The 26,029-nt window shown below is 37.3% G+C and overlaps 1 protein-coding gene across 2 annotated transcripts in view; it reads left to right on the plus strand.

Annotated features, from left to right (window-relative positions):
* Positions 1-26,029, plus strand: part of FSTL5 (follistatin like 5) — a 281,852-nt gene that overhangs the window by 92,460 nt on the left and 163,363 nt on the right. The gene's annotated exons all lie outside the window — the stretch shown is intronic.

Below are 26,029 nucleotides of genomic sequence, written 5' to 3' on the forward strand. Positions count from 1 at the left end.
GCTGCTACCAAATACTTCTGTAAAGTGCATGTGAGGCCATCAAAGTGTATCAGTTTTTACCTATGCATAGTCTTCCAGATTGGGATTTACAAATGCCATGCTAAAATACATCCTTGTAAATTGAATTCAGTATTTAAAATAGCTTGAACAAGTGTGTGTAACAAATGAGCTTTGCTGTGTACAATACAGAATTCTCATGCTGAACTAGTAGGTGATTTGTGGATTTACATAGTAAGTCAGTAAGAATGTTTTCTTAAAAAAGCCTGAATTAGACTGGAACAAGTTTTGGTAATACAAGTACACACCAGAGTACACTACTCGGATGTTCTAAAACGACAGGGTTAATATCTCTCTAGCCATATGGACAGCAATTTCCAGGAGGGAGAAAAAAAGACTAAAAATGAAGTGTGAGAAGGGGTATCAGTGATGGATGAATGAAAAAATTCCTCAGGAAATGTGATCAGAGCTCTATCAGGAGGAATGGATGAACCTGTGACTCGGGCAATTCCAATGTAAATATCTGCAAAATAAAGTATCTTTGTGAATCAATATGAGGGGGAAAATTGCTCAATTTAAACTCAGGGAAGAAAGTAGGAAAATAAGTCATGAAGAAAGTATTTTCAGACTTGCCAGTTGCAGTCTGCAATACAATTAATTCTACAAATATCATCCAAAGCCTTAAGCCGGGAAAGGGGTTTTGGAGTCTTAGGACAAATATTGTGTGATTGATGTACGGAGTGTTTTATGTTTAAAACAGATCTTTAAAAGACCCATTTCTACGCTCTGAATCCTTCATGTAATGTTTCACCAAGAAGTAGCACTGCTATTTTGACTAATCAGTTAAGGAAGAAATAGTTACAAAGGTATCCAAGATGTCCCTTCAAAGATTGGTGCATACAAGATGCAAGAATTAAAACAACTGCAGGAAAACTACATGAGATCTTAAACTGAGGAGCTAGTAGTTTTCTGTACACTGACGCAATCCTTTAGCAGGAATTTATGATTTATATGTTATTGATGCATCCGATAAGTTAGTTAAACAAAACACCCTTGAGTTCCTGCTGTGTTTAACATCAAGAATTTTCGAAAGCATAATCTGCTTTTGGGCGCTGCTCCTTTGAATTCGATGTTGGATGGCAAAACGGCCTTTGAACAAACATGCAATAGTTTTTATGCTTTTCCCTGTCTTAGACAAATGAGTAGTACATGTCATCACACTCAGGTTTATTTTTTAAAATACTTGTTATATTGAAAAATGTACTGTCCAAACATAGAAAATACTAGACTGACCTTCTTTGTCAGTATCATGATTTTATACATAGAAAAACATTTAGACTTATTTTTCAGGGGTGGAACTGTAAAGGGGGAGAAACTTATGAGAAATATTTCACTAATAAGTATATTTTGGCAACACCTATTTGTTATTCCATGTACATTATGCAAGGTGAAACTGTTAGCTTTTTGATTTTGAGTTAATGACTCATTTTTAAATTGCTTATGAGCTACAAATATCAATAATGAGTTGGCTATAGTTTCATTTTATAAATTTGAATGTAAAGCACTATTTAAATGGTTATCATATATTTAGATTTTGCTTGCTTAGGGGCTTATCACCTGGAGAATATTGCACTGACAAAGTATGCTTTTTCATCATGGCAGATTTAATGAATCTAAAGACCCCCCAAAAGTGAATAAGTGTGTGTTTTGTGATGTTGTCATGAAGAATGATTTTGAAATGTTTGCAGAAGGTACTAGGGTTAGTATTGCATAGGAAACTAATGCTGCATTTCTGCTGAACAATACAGCCTGGTTTACTGTTTCAAACCCAGTTTTATTTATTTGTTATACGTTTTATTTGTCATTTTTATGTTTTAGAGAGAGAGGTTGTAATTCTACTTAGGTACCTGCTTTATTTTTCATGTCCCTTTCAAAAATTGAGTCCGTTTTGGCTGAACCTATTGGTTAACTTGCACTGGTGCATGCTCAGTGGAAGGTATGCCTGGCACGAAATGTGCTAAGTTGAGAAGGAAGGTTTGCACAGAGATCTGTCTTGTTATTACGTTCCCGCTGGAATTTAAATAGAATATAGAAAAAAAAAAAAAAAAAAAGGGAGCAAGGCCCCTGCCACTATCCACAGCAATATTGAATTGTACAGATACCATGAAACTTGAAGTATTTTTGTGAGTGCAATGGCTAAAGTAGACACAGCATTAATGATCATAATTCTGGCAAATCCATATCCTCTGTGACAAATTCTCATATATAGCTTTTTAGTATGGGTATCATCCTGTGAAAATCACTGTATGTAAAAGTAAGTGTATATAGCATTACTGACTGCAGGATGACCAATTGATGTCAGTTTTTACCAGTGAAACTAACCAGTTTAGGTTACTGTGCTTGAGAAAACAAGAATTTTATGACAGCTGCTCTGTATGCAATATAATATACATCTGTCCTGTGAGACTAACCATTCATATTCTTCTAGGAGCAACTAGGTAAAATGTCTCTATTCTAGTTCTAGAGTATTTAATCAATTCATAACGTGAATTGTGACATGGAGCTCACGTGGAGCGGGACCAGCAGGTCGAAGGAGGTGATCCTGCCCCTTTACTCGGCTCTCATGAGACCTCACTTGGAGTATTGTGTGCAGTTCTGGTGTCCTCAACATAAAAAGGACATGGAACTGTTGGAACAAGTCCAGAGAAGGGCCATGAGGATGATCAGGGGACTGGAGAACCTCCCATATGAAGACAGGCTGACAAAGTTGGGGCTGTTCAGGCTGGAGAAGGCTGCGTGGAGACCTCATAGCAGCCTTCCAGTTATCTGAAGGGGGGCATATAGGGATGCTGGGGAGGAATTCTTCATTAGGTAGGGACTGTAGTGATAGACAAGGGGTAACGGTTTAAAACTTAAACAGGGGAAGTTTAGATTGGATATAAGGAGGAAATTCTTTCCTGTGAGGGTGGTGAGGCACTGGAATAGGTTGCCCAGGGAGGTTGTGAATGCTCCATCCCTGGCAGTGTTCAAGGCCAGGTTGGACGAGGCCTTGGGTGATATGGTTTAGAGCGAGGTGTCCCTGCCCATGGCAGGGGGGTTGGAACTTGATGATCTTGAGGTCCTTTCCAACCCTAACTATTATATGATTCTGTGATTTTATGATTCTGTATAACTTTTTATAAACCTATTTCAAAAATTCTGTGCCTTAAAATTTGTAAGTCACAGACACATCATAAAAGCTATGTAGTTTAGGATCACTTGTAAGGAATTAGTAGTTGGATTTTCTTCCTTTTTATTTTTCAAATTGTTTTAAGAAGCAATAATTGACTATAAGATAAGCTCATGTGCCTTTTATCTGGCAAATATATGCATATTATTTTCAGCAGGATAAACACAGGCAGCATGTAAAATCCTTATTTAAGGAGTCTTGATTTTTGCTGGTGTAGACTTTAGAGTATAAGTTTGGTATAGTCAGATATTTAAGTACTATTGAGATTTTTTTTATTCCCTAAAATGTATTCGTATCTCTGCCATAATGGACCTGTGACTGTAGTGGGATTTAATAGCCTGCTCACTGTGCCTTCTGGGCTGCAGTAGGAATCATGAAAAGCTGACTCAGCTGAAGTCACTGAGCATTACCTCATTGGCTTTGTTATGGCTGGTAAATTTCATCAGAGGGGAGGAAAGGACTCATAAGGAGACAAAAGTAATACCATGTATCACATCACTTGTTTCAGTGTTAATTGGTATCACTTTATAAGAAGTATTTTATGTATTCTATGTCCTTACCTTTCATAGTTGATTTGTAGGAGTTAAAATTAGCTGCTTATAACTTAAAGTTGATCTTCACTGTTATAAAAAAGCTGTTTCAAATTATTATGCATTTCTGGGCAGAGACTGGTTTGTGGGATGATGTAGAAAAATATTATTTACTAATGTTTTATTTGATACTTGGTTAGAAGACTCTTCAAAGTAAAGCGATACTTTGGTGTAATGGCCTTATGTACAAGTTACCCTCTGATTAACTTGTGTATGGTTTTGTTATTTTTCAGCTCATTTTTTTCAGAGTTTTCATCAAAAAACGTTAGCTAGTAGAAACACAGAGTATATAAACTTCACTACATGTTATTGGTTACTTCTAGCAACATATAGGTACATGTTGAATGTATTGAAATGGTAAATTCCTTGGAACAGAGAACTTCTTTAGATCTGGCACAGTGGAACCTTGTTTCACTCCTGACTTACGATCATTAAAATACTAATTGACACTGAGTTTAATAATTAATTTTATTTTAAAAATTGAAACTACAAGGAAAAAAAACCTCACAGGAATTATTAAGAATACATTTTGTTAGACACTGATTTTTTTTTTTTTTACTTTTTTTTCCATCTCACTTAAAGTTATTTTTATGTGTGGCTGCCCTCAGAATCAAAGATAGTGAAAGACAGAATGTTGTTTTGTTTCAACAATTTGAAGTTTCAAATCTTGAATAGCTAATAGCCTGCAAATATAGAGATAATCAAGGCTTACTTTGGCTGATACATTTAATCATGGTATCCCAGAATACTAGGTTGAAAGGGCCTCAAGGATCATCTAGTCCAACCTTTCCAGGCAAAGCATGACCTAGACTAGATATCCTAGCCCCCTGTCCAGCTGAATCTTAGAAGTGTCCAATGTTGGGGAACCCACCACTTCCCTGGGGGAGTTATTCTAATAGCTGATTATTCTTATTGTGAAAATTTTTCCTCTAGTGTCTGAGCAGAATCTCACACAGATTGCCTTGTGCCCATTACCTCTGTCTTTTCCATGGGACTCCTTGTAAAAAGGAAGTCTCCATCTTCTTTGTAGCCACCCTTTAAATACTGGAAACTGGTGATAAATTCTCCCCTGAGCCTTCTTTTTGCAAGGCTGAACAAGTCCAGCTCTCTCAGCCTTTGCTTGTATGGCAGGCTTCCCACTCCTTTGCTAATCTTTGCATCCTCTCCATCCTGTCCACATCTTTTTTGGATAGTGGGGTCCAAAAGTGAAAACATGAGGAGAGTGGGATAAAGGATATGGAGCTGTTGGAGCAAGTTCAGAGGAGGTTGATAGGGGGGCTGGAGCACCTCCCATATGAAGACAGGCTGAGAAAGTTGGGGCTGTTCAGCCTGGAGAAGAGAAGGCTGCGTGGAGATCTCATAGCAGCCTTCCAGTATCTGAAGTACAAGGATGCTGGAAAGGGACACTTCATTAGGAACTGTAGTGATAGGACAAGGGGTAATGGGTTTAAAGTTAAACAGGGGAAGTTCAGGTTAGATGTAAGGAAGAAGTTCTTTACTGTAAGGGTGGTGAGGCACTGGAATAGGTTCCCCAAAGAAGTGGTAAATGCTCCATCCCTGTCAGTGTTCAAGGTCAGGTTGGATGAGGCTTGGAGCAACCTGCTGTAGTGGAAGGTGTCCCTGCCATGGCAGTGAGGTTTGAACTCGATGATCTTAAGGTCCTTTTGAACCCTAACTGTTCTATGATTCTATGGCTTCTTATCTCTGCTGGTGATACCCTTGTTGATGTAACCCAGCATCCTGTTGGCTTTCTTTGCCACAGCTACACACTGTTCACTCATGTTGAGCTTGTTGTGCACCAGGACACACAGGTCCTTTTCCACAGAGCTGCTCCCCAGCCGGGCTGATCCTGGTCTGTGTTGCACTCTTGGACGGTATTTCTCCAGGTGGAAGACCTCACACTTGTCTTTGTTGAACTTCATAAGGTTTTTGCTAACCCACTCTTCCAGTCTACCGAGGTCATCCTGCAGGGTGTCTGTCCCTTCCATAATGTCCATTTCCCCACTCAGTTTGGTATTGTCTACAAACTTGGTCAGGGTACACTTAATCCTATCTTCTGGATCATTTATGAATATAGTAAACAGATATCGATCTGTTCCAAATATCGATAGTTCAGGGACCCCACTAGTGAGGGGTCACCATTTTGAAAAGGAGCTGTTTAACACACCCTGTGGATGCAACTGGTCAGTCCTTTCCCCGTTCACCACACAGACCCCTGTATAGACTGTAACAAATCAGTTTCTTGAGGAGGAGGCTGTGGTGGGAAATTTTATCAAAAGCATTGCAGAAATCCAGGTAGACAGTGTCCGCCAATTGCCTCATATCATCCACACAGGTTACTTGGTTGTAGAAGGTAATCAGGTTTGTCAAGTGTTATTTGCCCTTGGTGAATCTGTGCTGGCTTTTTCCAATCACATGCTTCATTTGGTTTGTGATAACTAACAGGATTTGTTCCACAACTTTCCTGGAGACTGAAGTAAGACTGATGGGCCTGTAATTCCCTGGATACTCCGTTAAGCCCTTCTTGTAGATGGGTATGACATTAGCTTTCTTCCTGTCCTCTGGGATGTCTCCAATCTCTATTACTTCTAAAGCAGTTGTGGAGAGTGGCCTTGCAATGATGTCAGCCAGCTCTTTTAGCATCCTCAGGTGGATATTCTCAGAGCCCATTGATTTCTAGAGGTCAAGGACCTGTAATAGTTCATATACCAACTCTTCATTCACTGACAGTGGGTCTGTGTTTGCATTAACTTAGATTTTTGCTCCCAAAGCCTGTGTCCCAACAGGGCTAATAAATACAGAGGTGAAGAAAGTGCCTTTTCAGCACTGTTGGTGACTAACTCCCCTTTCCTGCTTAACAGCAGGCCAGTACTTTCCTTTTGTTTCTGCTTGTTATTTATGAACATGAAGCACCCTTCTAATTTTTTTACTTTTCTGGCCAATTTCAGCTCAAGACGAGCTTTTGCGTTTTTCTGTACTGAAATATCTTTCCTTACCACTTCCATCTGGGTGGACGTGCCAGGTATCTCAAGAGTTTTTTTTTCTGTAGGAACAGTTTTTGATTCTTGAGGTGAGCGTTCACCATTATGACAGAGACATAGGGCACTTCCCTGGGCTGCGGACTTACAAGCAGTTTGCATAGATCTCACATGCAAATCTGTGCAAACTGCAGCACCCTTTCAATCTGTTTTTGTATGTCCTATTCACAGCACTCCCTAGGGCAGTTTCAGTCTCCCATAGTTGCTTGCCCAAGGTACATCAGCCTCTGTTGTGAGAGCTGCTGGCTTCTAGTGGGATGCTTTGCACTTCCTCGAGTCTGCTTGGATCTGTGAACCTCCCTGTATGCCTCCATCTAGCATCCAGCCACAGGACTTACCACTGCCATTGCTGTACCTTGCCAACTGGATCTTGTCTTGCTTTAGCAAAACCACACTTTGCCACTTCTCAAAGCAGCATATGCTTCTGGTACTTTATTAGTATACATTATGCATAGCTATCCAGTTGTAAAAGGTATTAAGTTACTTACTGTTTTACATAAAAACTTTAAAATAGCAGCTGCAAACTTCATTTTTTTTAATAACATTTTTAATTTCATCTCACAAATGAACTCATAAGTACATTTCTTGAATTCCAAGAAGTCTACTCAGTTTTTGTGATTTATAGGCTCCCTTCCTTTCTATTTGAGCATTAAATATTATTAGTAGTATTTTTTAAATTAAAGCTGGGTATTGGAGGGGCTTTAGGGAAGAGAGTTTGGTTTTATTCCTCTATGCACTTACTATCCTTGGCCATCTTAACTTTTATTTTTGCTTTATGATATTTTCTTCATTTCTTTTGCATATTGTTTTGTCCATTTAGTTTTACATTATTCATCAATTAAAACATACTTTATTATAAACTTTTATCTATACTTTCCTCTTTTTAATCTATACTTACCTTCCTTTTCCCCCATTGGTTTATTATCATCTTGGTTATTTTTTTTTTTTGTGACTGTGGACATAACCTAAAGTAGTACTGAATCTTCATTGCCAAGAAGAGAACCTATAGTTGGTGAGTTTGGCAAACCACAGACTTACAAATTATCTCTTTTTATTATTTTTTACTTCATGGCTCAGCTATTCTACTCAACATGCTGGCTTTAAAGGAAGGCACATACTTTGTCAACTTACTATAGAGGAAATGTGAATATCATTCTTGGCATTGCATATAAGTATAGTAGGAGTGATTAATTCAGTTTACATATCTGCCTAGTTTAATATTTTGGTTTTGATGACAGCCAGTAGTGAATACTTCTGAAAAATTCCAAGAAATAGAACATAGTCATTCTCCTTGTGTATGTCTTCTCAGTTCCTGGTAACCAGAAATTTAAGGACTTGGAGCTCAAAATTATATTTATATATCAGTTTGATATCCCCTTCTCCTCCCCCACAACTGGTCTGTTCTGCAGCTAATCCTATTTATACTTTTATATAAAAACGTCTGTAAGTAGGAGTTCTTTAGTTGAATCTTGTCATATATGAAAAAGTCTTTCTTTTGTATTTTAAATCTGCCACTTGGAAAGTTTATTTCCAATTCCATTCTTTGAGTGAGACAGGTAATTCAGGGCATGGCTATACCCTCCATCACTGTGCATAAATCTGGGATTTTCAAGCTACTGAAATACTATTTCTACAACAAATCTTACCTTAATATTGTAAGATACACTGGCAAAGGGTTCTCTCAGAATATAGTGTTTTGAAATCTTATTTTACTTGTCTTGCTGTTGTTATGCTCCTTTATTTTTTATTAATCATAAAATATTGTCTAGTAATTACCTTCACCATATCAAAATCTATAGATCTGAGGCCCTGTGTATAGGTAATTATCAAATTAAATATTCCAGTTGTTTTTCCTAATGGCGAAATCTCGCCTTGTAGGTTTTTGGGTTTGGTTGGTTGTTTTTTTTGTGGGGGACGGGGTGTGTGTGTGTGTGTGTGTGTGTGTGTGTGTGTGTGTGAGAGTGTGTTTAGATAGCTTTCTATAAGTGGGAAAAATTACATTAGAACATTGGGAACTAGCGTATGGCTAAATTTATTGTCATAGCAGAAGGAACAGGTGTTGGAAAGGTTCATTTAAACAAATAATGGGCTAGGAAAGGGTGTTGGTAAGGCATGGCACTCAGAAAATACTCAAGATAAATGACATAGTCTAACAAGACTTCTTCAGGAGGGTAATGGGAACTTTCATTGAGACAGTTCCATGGAAATTCTCGTGGTGTTTTGTTGTGTATTACACCTGAAGAGACTCATTTTGCTGGGACTTGATGATCTTAAGGTCCTTTCGAACCCTAACTATTCTATGATTCTATGGTATACTCAAAGCTTTGTGGAAGCACTTGTAAAACTTGTTGAAGTGAAAGTGTCAGTGTCCCTTTTGTATTCATCACATAGTGATATGGGAAACAACGTGCAGATGCCCCTTCTGCATCATTTAGGGTGGGGATTCTAACTCAAGAATTGCACCTGACAACAGCAGTGTTTATAATTAGCTTTAAGGGTTGACCTATTCTGGTTGGAAGAGTCTTATAAAATCATTGTGCCAGCTAGTAGGTGGGAATTACTCTCTAGCTTGTTAGTTGAGCACTAATGTGGAAGGATCAGGGCCTCGTCCTTACTATTTTAATATACAGAAGTTTAAGCAAAGAGATTAAATGTAAATATTTTTTTTAATGATACTCTCTGGTCTCATACTGAGAGAATTTTCCTGGGAACAGTGTCTCTGAGAAGGATTAATTTGCCTAAAGAAGGCTTCAAGTTCTTCATTTTTTTTCCTGTAATTATCTGAGTTGTAAGAAATATCCCCCACTGTTTTAGTTATTAGAGTTGCACTTCCTTTCTGATTGCTTTTTGAGTCTGAAGGCTTTTGTAAACAGAATCTAAGTTAATTTAGAGAGATTAATACTAATTTGAAATGGTGCAACTAAGGGCAAATTTTGATCCCAAATGGTGCTTTGGTATGGATGTGGTGGTTATGATAGAATCAATCAAAATTCCTTACCTATGACTATTACAGCTAAAAACTTTAGGGATGCAGTTAGCTGGCTTGCCATAATTAAAGCAATTTCTCATTGTAATCTGACTTTAGTCAGGCATACCTGAGAGCTGAAATTAACCTTTTTAAAATTCCCATCTTTCACGCCTGAGAGGTGTTTGAATTGTGAGTGTATTAGGATGACTTTTTTTTTTTTTTTTTTTTTTTTTTTTGCTTATGTTATCCTCTGGTAGAGACTTTTATTTTTTGTAGCAAGCTCCTGTTTAAGTAGGTTCTCTCTCTCTGAACTCTTGCCTCTGAAGTCTTGCCCCTGTGTTTATTCATTTGATTCTCAGTAGCTGGTTACTTTCAGAGTAAGGTGGGCTCAGTTTGTAAGAAAGTTAGGCTTTGATTTTGATTTGGGTTACCTTGCCTAGTTCAGTTCTCACTTACATAATACATATTTGCTATAATTGATGGCATAATTTCTGGTCAGAGTAGCCTGCAAGTATGTGTTAATTATTGAAAAACATTTTATAGAACTAAGTGCTATAGAATGGAAAGTACTAATCAGCAGAAGTCCAGAGATATCATGTGAAGTGCTGAGAAATGTTGATTTTGTTTAGGAGTTTATGGCATTCATGAGCTCTCTGTTTTTGCACTGGTTTTCTTTCCTCAGATATTAAAGCATCGCTGTTTCGTGCTATATACTAACCTTGTGCCTGTCCTGGGTGTGTCTTCTTGTCTTCTCTTAATCTGTAAAGCTCTTGATTATCCTTATTTTAAATTTGACAGAGAAGCTTTTCTCAGTGTCATAGAAAGAAAATTGCATCAAGTACTTTTACTCTAGTCATAGAATATTTTCCCAGATAAATACTTAATCTTTTAATTTTTTTTATATTTTTTGTTTCCTATGAAAATTGAATCCTCTCCAAACATTGTATTTAACTTGATAATTATATTTAAATTATTTGGATATAAATATTCACATGCTCTCCTTCCCTGGGAGAGCAGTTCATGTTCACCTAAGTCTTGTAGCATAAAAATCCCTCAGGCATTTAATTCCTTCACTATTCTTCAAGTCTGTTCTAATTTGGCAATAACTTTCTGGTCATATGCCCAGAACTGAACATGCTGTTCCAGAAGCAGCTGTGGAAGTGCAATAAACCAAGTACCCAAACACTTACGTATGAAACTTTTGGTATAGAAAGCCTAAAGCTGCAAAAGGCTTTCTTGCTACCAGTTCACACAAATAAAATGTGTATCATGTTATATTCTTTTCTCTTACTCTGCTAATGTGAAGTTGCTCTGAAAAGTCCTATTTTTGTTCAACAACTATTCCAAATTATTTTTCCAGTCTAATCCAATTTCATTATTTTCAGATTATGCTTTGAATTTTTTTATCTCAGTTGGTATTGCTTTATCTCTGGTGTGATTTGTATGTTTCTTCAGCTTATTACTTATTGAATCTTCTAGGAAATCACTGAAGATGCTGAGTACCAAGCCTAATAAAGATCTATATATCATCCTGGAGGGGACGTTTCACTATTCGACATTCACCATGTCTTAAAAGTCTATTGAATGTGGATTATAGGAGTTTTCTTCCCTTATGAATTCAATTAAGTATGAATTAATTTTGTGACCATGTTAAATCACTCACTAAAATAGGAAGAGATTTCATTCATTAGATGGTTTTGTTTTCCTTTTCCTGGTGCTCTTCCGAATAACTATGAAATTCAACCAGAAACTGTATGACAAAAATTAAATGACTGTTTTCTTCCCTGTGGATTGACACTTTCTTTTTATTTTCATTTTTTAATTAACTTTTGATATTGCTTTCTAATATTAGTTTTTCATGTTATTAATGCAGGCTATTAATTTTTTAATACAAATGACCTAACATATTTTATAGACCTAATTCTGTAGAGTGAACGAGCTTACATCCTTACTTCAGTTCTAGAAAAATAAAACATCTAAATTCTCCCTCTCTAACCGGTATGTCATGTCCTCTCTCAGGATATGCAGAATATAGTTTTCAGGGCCCAAAGTAGTTTAGTCCTTTATTCAACATGTTGTTTTATTTCTCATCATTGACGTTAAATACACAAGACTTTTCAAGGTAAGACCTTTAGTTACAGGTAAGTGGGTAATTGGTATAGAAATTTCTACTTGGGCACTTTCTGGAGCCAGTGAGAAGAATGAACTCTCTTCCCTCCCTCCATGTTGCCTCCCAGTGCCTTTGGTGGGGATAGGCAGAAAAGCAGGCATATTGGGAAGGAACATATTCTCAGGAAAAGAATGTATTCTGTAGCATATCCTGTAAAATACTTTCCAAGTGCAACTTTTTTTTTTTTTTATCTGACCATGTAGAACTGTTTAGTGTATTAAGGTAAGGCAGAGATGATAACCATTTATTTGAGCCAGAACACTTTTTTCCCGAGTTCTGTTTTATAGACTTAATGACACAGATTAGCACTTGTTCCTTTAATACTGTATTTGATTGGGTGCGTTCAATGAAGTCAAGTTTGAACTCGACTACATAAGCTTACAGTTTCCTAAAACTTATGGTGTCCTTTATAGTTTTTGTATACCTTTAAATTTTAAGCACTGCAAGAAATAAACCAGAACAAGTTAATGTGTGCTACTACAAGTTAATGTGTTGCTCCTACATAGCCTGGAGTTCTCAGGTGCATGAAGGGGATTTCTCCTTTGTGTTCAAACAGTGTGACAGAAGCAGTGGCTATTTAAGCCACTGGCAGCCTCTGGCTTAGAGAGAATGAAGTACATACCTGTCCATACCTGTCCCTAAGTCTGATATTTGTATCACAGAATGTCAGTGGAAAAAAATAGCAACTCAAGGTCTGTGGTCGATTATAGACTCCAGTGACTCTTCAACTTTTAGCATTTTCTGGCATGGCCTCTATTATACAATTAGTCCCTTCTCATGTGGTAGCTCCTTCCCCACTTCATCTGGGTGCAGCTGTTCCAGTCTGTTCCTCTTTTAATGCTCTGCTGATCAAAGTTGTCAATGTCTTCTTATTTCCATTATAGCTCCTTACCGTTTAACTGTCCAATAAGATGCTTTATCCTTTATTACGTCTGGAAAAGAAAAACACTGAGATGACAGCTGCAATAGAATTGCAGCTTGTTTTCTGCTTCTAGATCTTTTCCCATTGTGTCCCTTGGCTTTTAGCAAAAGCAACTGGGAAAGAGGAAGGAGCAGTAGTGCCTTTGTGGTCTGCAGTCTCCCTGTATGTGAGAATGCTTGTTGAAGTGGTAGTCTTGTTATTTAGCCACCAAAGTCAATAAAACCTATGTTGAATTTATTAATTTTTGTGCAGTTATATATCAGGCAATACTGGAAGAATTATTAAAAGGAAAATGTATCTATCTTTGTAGTTGCAGAAGAAATACTGCATTCCCAGTCAGGTTTCAAATGACTGTGCTGGAGATATTCTTTGTATTTATGGAAAAAAAAAAAAAAACACTTCAGAAATTACAGGAAATCTGTATCCTTAAAAAACATGGATTTTGCATGTATTATTATATGAAATAAATGGCTGTCATTGTTCAGTTTTTAAAATAAAATACACTACAAACGATATTGCAGTCCAAATAGTTAAACCTTGGCATTGTTAGAATAAAGTAAAGCAGGGCATGTAATGGAAAATGCTAAATTAATAGTTGTACAGAGTAAGCTCTTAATAGCAGCTGTCCCTTGGCAACGAAGTAATGGCAATAGTATTTAGCTCTTATATAGCAATTTCCATTTTCAAAGTACTGCACTTATTAAATAGAATTGGTAGAAGGGAAAATTACTCGTCTAAAGCTCTCCCATTACTTTGCAGTCTCCTAGGACTGACTGAGGAACCCTTCACAGGGGAGAAAAGCTTACAGCCATAAAGAATTGCTTCATTCCTATAGAAAGAGCCAACTGATCTCCTTTTGTGTATTCTAAATGTATAAAATGACATGACCAGGACTAGAGACATTTACAGAAGAGTGAAAAGTGGAGAATACCAAATGTTTCTACCACTGGCTCCTTATAACCAGCAGAACAGATATTCCATCAGATAGATTTTAAAGAATAAAACCATAATGAGGGTTGTAAAAACTAAAGGAAATTTTAATTTCTATCTCCTCTCACAGTGGGATATGGCTGATGAATATCTTAAGTTTTCTGACAACTAAAAGTCATGACACTCTCAAAGTTTTTTAAAAATAAATATATTTATATAATTGATGGAAAAAACATGGGGAGAGATCACCATTTACCTTTAGTGAGTCAGTCCCTACAGAAGAGCTAGCCTTTCTGACGTTTTGTTATTTTATAGTTCAGTAGCAAGGGATTCTTTCAGAAGTTGTCTTCATTGCTACTCAAGGATATAGGTAATTAAGTAAAAATGAGATGGAATGAATATGCAGCAAAGGACTGTAAATGTGTTTACACACTTTGAAAAACATTCCTACTTTTTTTTTTTCCTCCTGTAGCATTGATTCATCTGCATCATACTAAATGGAAATGAGCAAGATGTAAAATTAATCCATCCTTGTAACTATATGAAGAGAGTAATTATCTGATGCTTGCAAGCTGTTTCTAAAATAGGTCCTTCCCAAGCTACATTAAATTTTATTGTATCTGTGTTTGAGTCTTAAATTACAGTGTATCACATCCTTTAACGATATAAACAATGTAGTTCTGCTAAACTCAGTGGACCTGTACAGATTTTCTCTTATGGGAGCAGGACCCCAAAGTATGTAATTCTCCACTGGAAATTTGACATTACAATAAATGATAGCAGTTTGTGTGCTTATTCTCAGAAATCGGCGTATGGATAACTTAAAATGCCTGGTTGTGTTCAGTTCCCATATGAGAGGTGCTCAAATTGTGGAACCATGGAAAAAAGGTCTTACCAAGCATCACTCTCTTTGTGTAACAGAAGTTCAAGAGCAAGAGGAAGAAAACATTCAGATTTGATAGCTAAGTCTGTAATAACTATGCATAAAGGCAAATACCTTCTCCTGGAAAACCAGTTTGAGACTTTTGGGGAATGGAGAAAGGAAAATTGGAAAATTAAATGATAGACAGCCGGAAAAGGCAAAGGAGATAATTTGCTGCTTTTCTATTCATTTTTTTTTGTTGGTTGGGTTTTTCCTGTGTATTGTTGTTTTTGGTTTTTTTCGTTGCTTTGTTTTTGTTTATTTGGGTTTTGGAGCAAGCGCAATAGTTATGTCCAGTGCCTCATGTGAGCACTGAGCCCCACCAATTGCTGAATTACCTAAGAGATTCTTTTTGTAATAAACGTTCACATGCTCAGCAGCAGTAGCCAGGTGTAGTTGCAGGAACCTATGGGAAATTCTAGCCATGTCAGGCCAGGAAACTTTATAAATTAAAACAGAATTTAATTTGAGAGTTAACAATTCAAACATTGAAATATAGATTGGTTTTATAATTTCTTTGCAGGGCATTAGAGATCTAGTAGTGATGAGAAGAGGAGGAAACACATTGGCAGGGTGAGAGGAACAGGGGGGTTATAACTTTTTTTTTTTTTTTTACAGCAGCAGCGTTATGGATTTAGGTTGACACAATCAGCTCACGAAACTGCACCAATATCCTTCTCTAGTTCTTCCCTGTACCTCTGTGCTATAGTGACTTTAATAAAAAAATCCAAACACACAATTAAAAAAGAAAACACCAAAGTACTTCTGTATGGGGTGCTGGAAAATTGCTAGAGGACAGTCAGAAGGTATCTATGTAAAGCCTCATATGGATATGAGAGATGCTACTCAATTTCTGAACAGTAGAGGAATGGGAAAGAATGTGAGGATCTAATATGCTCAGAAATGTCTTCCTGAAAATTCATGAAGTCTTCTCCAAGTGATTCTTCTTAAACCTGATGGAGAGAATTGACATTATAAGCCATTATTAAGATAGAAGTTTGAAAACTTTGGGAAAGATCTTGACCTTCTGAGTAACTCTCTTTGTTAAACTTGTAACACATTCCAAGCCTGTTTTTCAGTAGTGCAATAACGATTTCCAGAACTTGTGAAAGCGTGAGTGATGTGAGTACATTATGTGAGTCTCTGAGCATAATTGCATTGTGTTTCAGAAATGAAATGTGACTATTAATACTCTGTAAATCAAGTACAATTCTTTAAGTGAAAAAGGTGTGTTAGAGAAATGAGGCGTCAAAGAAAGGTTTATGGAAATTTAAGCTCTTCTCTTTTACTTCCCCCCCCCCCCCCATATTGATGCACTCATTTTTTTGTTATTTGATTTCATAAATTACTTTAAAATAGTTTCATTAGCAACAAAACAGCTTAAGTTTCAGTAAATACTTATGGTAAGTTTTAAGTGCTTTTATTGGATTTGTGTGGCCAGGTTTTCGTAGTGGGGAGGCTATGGGGTGGGTTCTGTGAGAAGGTGCTAGGAGCTTCCCCCACTTCCACAGGGTCGATGCCAACTGGCTCTAAGATGGACCCACCACTGGCCAAGGCCGAGCCCATCAGTGATGGTGGTAGTACCTCTTGGATAACAGATTTGAGGAGGGTGAAAAATTACTGCATGGGAATAACTGTCACCGGAGAGAGGAGTGAGAACACGTGACAGCAACAGCTCTGCAGACACCAAGGTCAGTGAAGAAGGAGGGCAGGAGGTGCTCCAGGTGCCAAAGCAGAGATTGCCCTGCAGCCCATGGCGCAGACCATGGTGAGGCAGGCTGTCCCCTGCAGCCCATGGACGTCCACGGTAGAGCAGTCATCCACCTGCAGCCCATGGAGGATCCTACACTCCCTCCACCTGAGGAAGGGGTGGCAGAGACCGAACCCCCATTCCCCGTCCCTCATCCCCCTGCCTGCTGGTGTGGGGGATATTAGAGAATTTGGAGTGAAACTGAGCCTGAAAAGAAGGGAGGGGTTTGAGAAAGTTGTTTGTAAGATTTGGCTTTATTTCTCATTATCCTACTATGATTTGGTTGCTAATATATAAAACTGATTTTTCCCCAAGTTGAGTCTGTTTTGGCTATGACAGTAACTGGTGCATGATTTCTCTGTGTCCTTATCTCAACACACTAGCCTTTTGGTATATTTTCTCTCCCCTGTCCTATTAAGGAGGGGAGTGATAAAATGGCTTTTATGGGCACGTGGCATCCAGCCAGGGTCAACCCAATGCAGGGGCATTGGAGTATCAAATGGAAAGATTTTACTAGAACTTATCTTGGTGTTTACTTTGCTTGTGGTGTGATTTTGATCTCAGTGATCTGCTCTTCCAGGTTTTGCTAAAAATTCTTGTCTGAAATGCTGTGAAGTCAGGTTTGAGATTATAAAATGGAAACCCCCAAAAGTCTTATTTTGTCATAGCTCATGCTGACCAAATCAGTGTCTGGAAATCAGTGCATTCTGTCTTACCAGGTTTTGCTTTTGCTAGTGGGTATATCATCATTCTTACTCTTCTGAGAACTTGACTTTATTTCTGGCTTTGTTAACTGTGTTACTGGATAGAGCTGGGGTAAAAGTGAAATTAATAGTTTCTAGGAATCCATAGTCTCAGAAGCTACTGAGAAGGATAGGGACCCTTCTTCCATTGGTCTTCACAGATGTCTACACAAAGCAACTTGAGATTTTGCAACACTTTAAGGATATGGGAGTTAGTCGTCAGCATTGGAACCTTGTTTACAAATTCTTAGGTGGTTCCAGCCTTGAGAATCCCCCTTGATTGGAGTTCCATATGGTTTTACTCACTGTAAATTGAGGGAAAAATATACCTTATTTCCTCCATGAAGCGCTATAAAATCCACCAGTGAAGGGTGTTACATAGTGAATTTTCCAAGAGGCTGGAGCTGTGGAAAAATGTGTCCCCAGTGAGGAAGAGCATTAAGCTCTTCATTTGCCCAGTCTAAATGTGTTTTCTAGAAAATCAAAAGAAACTTGCATTGGATTTGAGCTTTTCTTAGCCAGTCAAACACTGAGGGGGGAGAAAAAAACCCAAACCAACTGTTCTTTCATCTCTGAGGGACTGTTAGCACTGTAGGCAGAGTACATTGCTTTCTCTAATTCTTGTGTTATCTAATTCTTCTGAATTATCTTCTGCTGACAGCTTATAACCTATTTTTTACAATAAAAGTAATTCTTGATACTTGATCATTATCTTGCTGTGTAAAACTGAAGATCAAAGCATTATCCCTAGATATTCTCCTCTAACAGTGTAGTGTTGCTTTTTAAAAAAATCTTACAGTTGCTGCTTTATTATTTGCTATTACAGTAACTTTCAATATGCAAATTTTGTTATTTTGAAAGCACCAATATTGGCCATTTTGGAGAAAGTGCAGGAGTCAAAATGTGGGAAAAAAAAATCAAGAATTGTAAATTGGTTATGAAATCATAAGCTTTGGCTGTGGTTTAGTCACAAACACAATTTTGAGACTATGTCCCATTTCTGTGCTTTGTCCAGTTTCAAAGCTGCTATTTTTCACTATTGTTTCAGTACTTGTTCCTTGGTGGGAAGTAGATCACTACTGAAAAATATTCTGTTTTATTATTAATAGGGTCATATAGGTCATCATCCTCTTCATCTTGTTACATGTTTGCTTTACTCATGCTATTACCCACTCTTATAACCTTTACTTCAGGATTGAGGCCAGTTCTTAAAATTCTTGATGAAGAACCCTTTTTCTTGAATCAGCATTTTAAAACCCCCTTTATCATATGTTGTGATAACTCCCTGGTTCTTGTTGGGTTTGATAGCATGCAGGAGAATCATCTTCAGTGGCAACTGACATACTCCCTAGAATGTATAGAACTCTGCCTCAATGCCATTTACTGTCATAGCCAGATGAGGAGGTCACAAAGCCTCATAATTCATTTTTCTGGTTTAAATGCATGGCTTTGTTAAACTCTGGAATAAAGCTTGCTTAAGGAAGACACTGTGAACCAGAAGAAATGGTGCTGAATTAGATTTATGCAGTTTACTTTGCTGGAAATGCTACGTGAAGTAAATTCTAAGCATGTTATTTTAATACTGCATGGAGGCCTTTGCTGAAGATCCTATAGCCTCTGTCTCTAAAATAAATCAGCAAAATGTCACAAAACTGTATCAAACTGTACCCAAAGCTTTTCTTGCATTGCTAGCTGAATCAAACTGACCTTTTAGGCTTGAGGAGTACCTTTTCTCCCATTATATGAGATGCTGTGTCTGACATAATGGGAGTAAGAAGGAGATGTGGCATTAAGCTGGTGTTGGGACTGAGCCTATTATCAAGACTACTTTGAATATAGGGCACCAGTAAGCAGTAAACGTGCAGCTGCTGCACATGACAATGGCCTTTTCACCAATTCATGGGACTGTACACTGAAGCTGATAAGCAGATTGCATATGAGGGTGGTCACTGGTGCTGTCAAATAAGGGGGAATGAGTGTAAGAGAGATGATGCTGCAGCACAGCACTGCAGCATATCTAGCACTGCTTGATCCAGCAGGCAATTATGCATCCAGCACTGTGAAAGCATGAGGTTACAGGGTTAGCAGAATGAGCATGTGTGCCTGAGGAGTAACCATATGCCACATGAGTAGCCATGAAGTATGATTTGCACCTCAGTACTTGTGAGATCTGATAATTTGTTTAGTAGCTGAAAACATCTCTATCAATGCTCTGTGATGAATTGGAGTATTTTCTCTTTGTCTCCACCGAAGCTAACCCATTATCTGAACTCATTGCCTACTGAAGGCAAATTGCTTAATCTGGTTTTAGAGATCTATAAACCATGTCAGAATTTATTAGTAACAGTTGTTAGTATTAGCCTAATGCAGAAAGACTGTGCATTAGGTCTCTTTAGATGTGGATGCATCATTGTTTATCTACATCCACAAAAGCCATCCAGTTTAAATCCCTTCCACAACCGCTTGGTCATCCAAATGTTTAAAATTAAGTGGAAACTGGGTTGTAAGACAGATTCAGTCTAAAATTTGTATGATAGAATTGTGTGCTCTTTTCCAGCCTGTGTATATAAGAAGTAGCTGGAAAGGCAAGAGTTACTTCTTGAAATGTGTGGGTAACATACAACTTTATGCCTTTGTTCAAGCTGGTTCTGAGTGAAACTGAAAGACAAGTTAATGATCGAAGAGATGCTTTTTAATAAGTCATTGAGGAGTTACTTTGGTGGATGGGACTGTACAATTATACAGCTATGATAAAGTGATGTGAGATTCCTCAGGGATGTTGGTATTTGAGGACTTAGAGTCAAAGAATATTATCTCATCTAGACAGGCTAGATTGCCCCAGCCTGCTCCAATAATTAACTTTTGGTATGTTTTGCTGTTTAGATGTCACATTCTGGAATGCAATTATGGGTGTGAAACTGTGATCCAGAGTCAGAGTTTTGCTTTGCTCTGTTGTATATCCTTAATCCATAACAGGCTACCTGATCTCAGGTGGAAAGCATGACTAACAGTTCTTCTCCAAGAAAAAAGTAATTTAAAAAGAATGGTGTGGAATTCTTACCTATGCAGGAAGCAGTTCTATTTGGAGGCCTGTTCAAGACTGTAAATTGAATTCTGTCAGGACCAAGGGAAACAGCCCTGTATTCTGCTCCAGTACCTGGCACTTTTCTTGAACATTACTTTCTCTAGCAGTAGATATATAGATATGCACAACAGCAGACATACCAGTCTTCAAAGAAAAATGCTAATGAAGTATGTCATTGAATGTACTATATGATTTTAGTTATATGACTGAATTTAAGTCAAGTCTAGTGTCCTGCCATCTGTCTTTCAAATTTTTTCCTCAGTCCCTCCTTGTAAACAAAATCTGTTTTTGGTTCTTGCTTGAGTACTTTTTTCCTGAGCCTTTACAATATGTCTTGGCACTAGAGTTAGTTTGAATTATCCTTTTGCCACATGATAAGTTAATGATCAGAGCTGATGAAATTCAGAATAATGTTCTTACAGCACACCTGCTAATGTACAGGGACATTGATTGCAGTAAGGCTTTTATATACCAGTTATGTTTAGTGAATCAGTGTGCTAGCTTAAACAGACAACTAAAATTTATTTCGGGGCCATGTTAGTTTCTGAAATTTAAAGGCGAATTCATTTCTGTGTTGGTCTGTTGCAGTGCTAATCCTGGGGCATTACTTCCTGAAGAATTGAAAAGAGAACTCTCTAAAACATATGTGCAGAAAATAAAATTTAAGAAGTATTTATAATTTTAGATCAACAGCTGTTGTATATTCCTTCACAGGCTCATAGGAACTGTTACATGCCTGTTTGTGGATGTGCACACTCCTTTAAATAAGAAAGAATATGGAAATTAAAAAAGGATAAAGTGATTGTTTATCTCGGAGACACAGTTCCCTGTTACAATTGTATTTAATGTTACGGTGTTTCAAATTTTATGGGAATATCTCTTTGAATTAAGCTTATACTTCTTGTTTATATAAAGAAAATAATGCATTGAACATGAAACTTCAGTCTATAAGCCCATCATATTTGTACTCTCAGATCTCAGTGTTTCCCCAGAACACTAGCAGAGCTAAAATCACCCGCTGACCAATACCCAGCCCAACCGAGCAGTGGTCTAGCCCTTCCGGGTAACTGCCCCCAGTTTTACATCCTAGGCATGATGTGCTGTGGTATGGAAAACCTCCTTGGTTAGTTTGGATCAGGTGTCCTGTCTCTGCTTCCTTCCAGCTTCCCCTCCTCCCTGGCAGAGCATGAGACTCAGAAAGTCCTTGGTCAGCCTAAACATTACTAAGCAGCAACTAAAAGCATTGGTGTTATCAGCGCTGTTCCAGGCCAAAGTCAAAACCACTGCACCAACTACTAAGAAGGAGAAAAATGACTGCTACTGCTGAACCCAGGACAATGGGTAAAAAGTGGTGTTTAAAATCTCCCTATACATTTGTCTTAAGTCTGTTCTCAGTTTCTTTCTAGTGTTTTTAAAGATAATAATTATTTGTAGAGGAATTTTAAAAGAATTTATAAAAAAAATATATTTCTTTTAACATGGAAAAGCATACATGTGTAGCTGGGCAGAATTAAAAAAAACAATAATGCTCTGTGCACATTTTACAAACAGTGTCTGAACTCAGGTATGAAAAATACTTAATTAAGTACTGATGTTTTCCTGTTTGCACTGTGCTGTTTGGAAACAACCATTCATCTCTCTTATGTCACCTTTCATCAAAGGCTTCTCAGAATGCATTTCCAGCTGGGCTAATTACCTTGAACTGTACCGTTTCCAGTGTTTTGCAAATCTCAATTTTGTTGCAAATTTATTTACTATAAACACCGAGGATGTAGTAACGTATGTCTGTATACGCAATTGTTATACGATCAGCTAGTACCCACCCTCAGTTAGAACTGAGTGCCTATTAAGTATTTTCTAATGTGGATAAAATGATTCTTTACTGACTGCTGCAAATACTGAGATTTGAAAACTATGGGGGACCTTAAAATTTCAACTGTGCCTAACATTATATTTTTGGTAATGACTTCATTCCAGCAAAGGTTTATTTACAATCGTTTGTGGAGGGTAACAGTTGATATATAGCCATTTCACTTCCTTAATTGTGGTGTCACCAAACATGGAATTAAGATAGAGCAAATACTTAATGCACTTTGGATTCTGATTGTATTAGACTTAATGGAAATCCTGACACCAGTTATAAGAGCAACCACATTTGAATTACTGAGTGGTGACCACTCTTGGATCCTCCTTCATAATGTAATAATAACAGGCTTGTTTGTTCCATTAAGCAGCAACGTGGTTCAACAGTTTGCTTTGTAATTCAGCATTAAGACTGAGTCATTGCAACTCCACCATTCTTTAGGAGAACTGATGCAAGATAGCTTTGAATCATATTGGTTCACAGATGAATATTTACAAAGTGCATAAATATCATGGAATAAAAGGGAAATGTTCTTTCAAGAATAAGATTTATGCACCTTAAAGATGCAAACTCAACTATGTGTAGGGTCCAGTCTTAGAAAGAAGCAGATCTCTTGGAAAGAAGATTGTACATTTCCTTTATTTGTCCTTAACTGAAATACTAGTCTTAAATCTTATTTTCCCCGGGGTGGAAAGGCAGCCCAAATTTCCCTGCTGTCAATAAAAGGGTGTGCTGTCCTTCACATAGAAGCCTTAGCTACCCATGATAGCTAGAAATCTTTTAAGTAATGTTAATTTGCTTTAAAATTCTGAGAATTGTGGAAGTCAACAGCTGTGGCCTACAGTGCTATTTGAGCATTTTGGGGATTAAATAATAATACTTGAAAGATTTTGGGCTACGTCTAGTCTTAAAATATCCCAGGTGTGTAAGCTTTTAGTAATTGCTTAACTGAGATCTCTAGCATTACTACATAATTACAGTTATAAAACTACTGAATATATCCCAGCAAGTAAGACCTCCTCCAGTGTTTTCATTCCATCTTGCCAAAATATAAAGTTACATTGCTGATTATGTCCTTATCTTATTGCAACTAATAATGTAGATTGATTGTGTTGGTGGGATTATCTGTAAAACTTTTCAGCAAAGCAATATAACAGTTTCATACAGATGTTCAAAGGAAAGTGGAAAGACAGAGGGATTTTTTTGGCTTTCTGATTTGATTACTCAGTATGTTGTCATGCATTTGCAGGTGGCAAAATGTGAATACAAGGCAATAGCCATTACATTCATTTACTTTGCCATTTAGGAAGCACAGATGTTAACTATATAATAACAAGGTGGTTCTCGTAACAGTCTTGCTGTTAGGTCCTCCTGCTGTTGCAGTAGTTCGCTGCTCTGCCATTTGGGAGACTTTCATCACTGGTAACTTTTAACTGCATTGTGGGGTTTTTTTTGTTTGTTTTGTTTTGTTTTTTCTTTTTTTAATAATACTGTTTTCAAACTGCCTTTTTTTTTCCCCTTTGAGATGATAAGTTCTTAATAAAAAAAGACATTTGTTCTTCATGAGATATTTTTCATTTGAATTTCTGACAATTTATTCTCTAGGAATGTGTTCCCTTGTTGCCATGAGCAGATGTACCTAACATCATGCGTTTGGAATAATCGACAAAAGTACTGCTCTGACTTTCTAAGGATCTTGCTTCTATTATTTATAGTTCTGCAAATTGCTGTTTGCTACTTCATCTAACAAATATTCATCCTGAATGCAAAAAATGTCCTGGTAATGCCACTTCTTTTCACTCAAGTAACCCAAATTTTATCAATATTGTATATGTCCCTTGCAACAATCTCTGTGGCTAAAAGATCTTTTTGGAAGACAAGCAGAAATTGAAGGTGAACAATGAAACAAAGGTCAAAGCACCAGGGGAGATGGGAAAAACAACTAATTTAGTAGAACTATCTATTTCTCTAATGTCTCTATTCATCAAACATTTCTCATCCTTGAGTTACCAGGACTTCAGAGAACTGGAATCCTCAGTGACACTACTGTCAATGTAGTTATGTCTGCTTAAAATTAAAAAGATCTTAAAAAAAAAAAAAGTCTACCTAAAACATAAGCTACCTTGTAACTGCTGCAAAGCTGATGATCAATGGTTAAAATTCAATTATTGATAACTGTACATGGAAATAAATGTCTCAACTCTGAGAAATGTTTCAACATGCTTAGTATGGGGCAGCCTGGTTAATGACAATAGGCAGCACTGCTACTCCTCCTCTGTTGTACTGTCCTTGCTGCACTAGCTCACATCTTGCATATCAGTCGAAATTCAGTGTCTTGGTTTTAACCATCAAAGCTATTAATAAGATTATTCTAAAGTATGAGAGACCATCTCTTTTAGTCCACGGCTATGACTTCTCGATAAGAACTGCATTCCTCTGGAATAATGAAACTACCAGGCACTTCAGAACCTGAGCACAGGCTGTCAGCTCAAAGCTATTCAATTCACTTCCGCTATAAGGGAAAAATGCAAAAGAGGAGTACACAAATACTGTCACCACTGTTGAGCAGAGAGGCCTCATAGTATAATTAATAAGCCATTTGGATACCAAAGGAATTTGCATGTCGTAAGCATATGGGTTTTCTTTCTTCCTAAAAGATTACAAGTATCTTTTCCAACTGTTGATTCATTCTTGTGCATTGCTTTAACTTTTCTGCATTTTAAGAAAGTTGTGGAGTTTTTGTTCTTTTTCCTGTTGCTCATCCTACAGAGACTTTTAGTTGTTCTTTTTCATGCTCAAGCCTTTGAAGACTCTCATCATGGGTATTTAAAGTAGCCCTATATAGAATATAAAGTATTTCATAAAAATCTAACTAAATTAAATATTAAAAATATTGGGAACATTGAGTTGATCTCTTCATATGTCAAAGGGATATGCAGATCTTGCTGAGTTACCAGCACTGCTATTGCTAGGATATTATTGATTCATAAATTTTGCTGAGCCTTCGTGATGATGCAGTGCATCTGGAATTAATGAAATAAAAACAAAACTAAAATATTTTCTTGGACTTCAGAGCAAAATGTGTTTATCTCTGTGGAGATATGTTTCCTATGTGTTTGCAACATGTTGCATTCAAATAATTGATGGGATTTTCAGAAAGAAAGGGCAGTTCCTAAAATCAAAATCACATCTAATTTTTTTCTGCTGCCTAATCTGTTGCTTTTTAATCTCTGTACAAGTCCACAGTGACATTGACATTAGTTTCTAACAGTGCAAGCATACCTGTTTTTTGTTTTTGTTTTTTCTTGAATTAAATGTCAGCAGGTAACAGTCCATGATTCACTGGTACCACTTTGTAATTTTACAGTCCTAAGTACAGGTGAGATTGATTCTTTATCCCTTTCAGTGGGTGTCGAAGTATTAAGTTGGGATGCTAATAGCTGAAAATATTCTTTGAGAGCTGGGATTGTCCTGACATTTCTTGGTATTAAACACCCTGTGATCAGACATACAATCAAGTTACCAAAAAGACTGCTAGTTGGGTGAGTGTCATACTGCTCTGCCATAACAACATTCTCATGATGTTTTTTTTTTCCCCACTAGCAATCATCCTATTCTTGTATTCATTGAGTTGCTCTCTCAACTGTCTTTCCGCAGTGTACTTCCCGGTAGCGTTGGTGCTTTTGGAACCATAGTGGCTTTCCCTCTTAAGTTTTAGCTTACAGGCTGTGGAATAGTAGAATTCAGTGGCTGGTGGCTTTCTTATACTACGTTTCAGTGTTGTTGTTTCCTCTTAGTCAGTATCTTACCCCTTTTGTCCA

The sequence above is a fragment of the Neopsephotus bourkii genome, unplaced genomic scaffold (genome assembly GCF_033783945.1).
Source record: "Neopsephotus bourkii isolate Nb327-2 ecotype Australia unplaced genomic scaffold, CSIRO-AGI_Nbou_v1 NB_168, whole genome shotgun sequence".
Taxonomy (NCBI): domain Eukaryota; kingdom Metazoa; phylum Chordata; class Aves; order Psittaciformes; family Psittacidae; genus Neopsephotus; species Neopsephotus bourkii.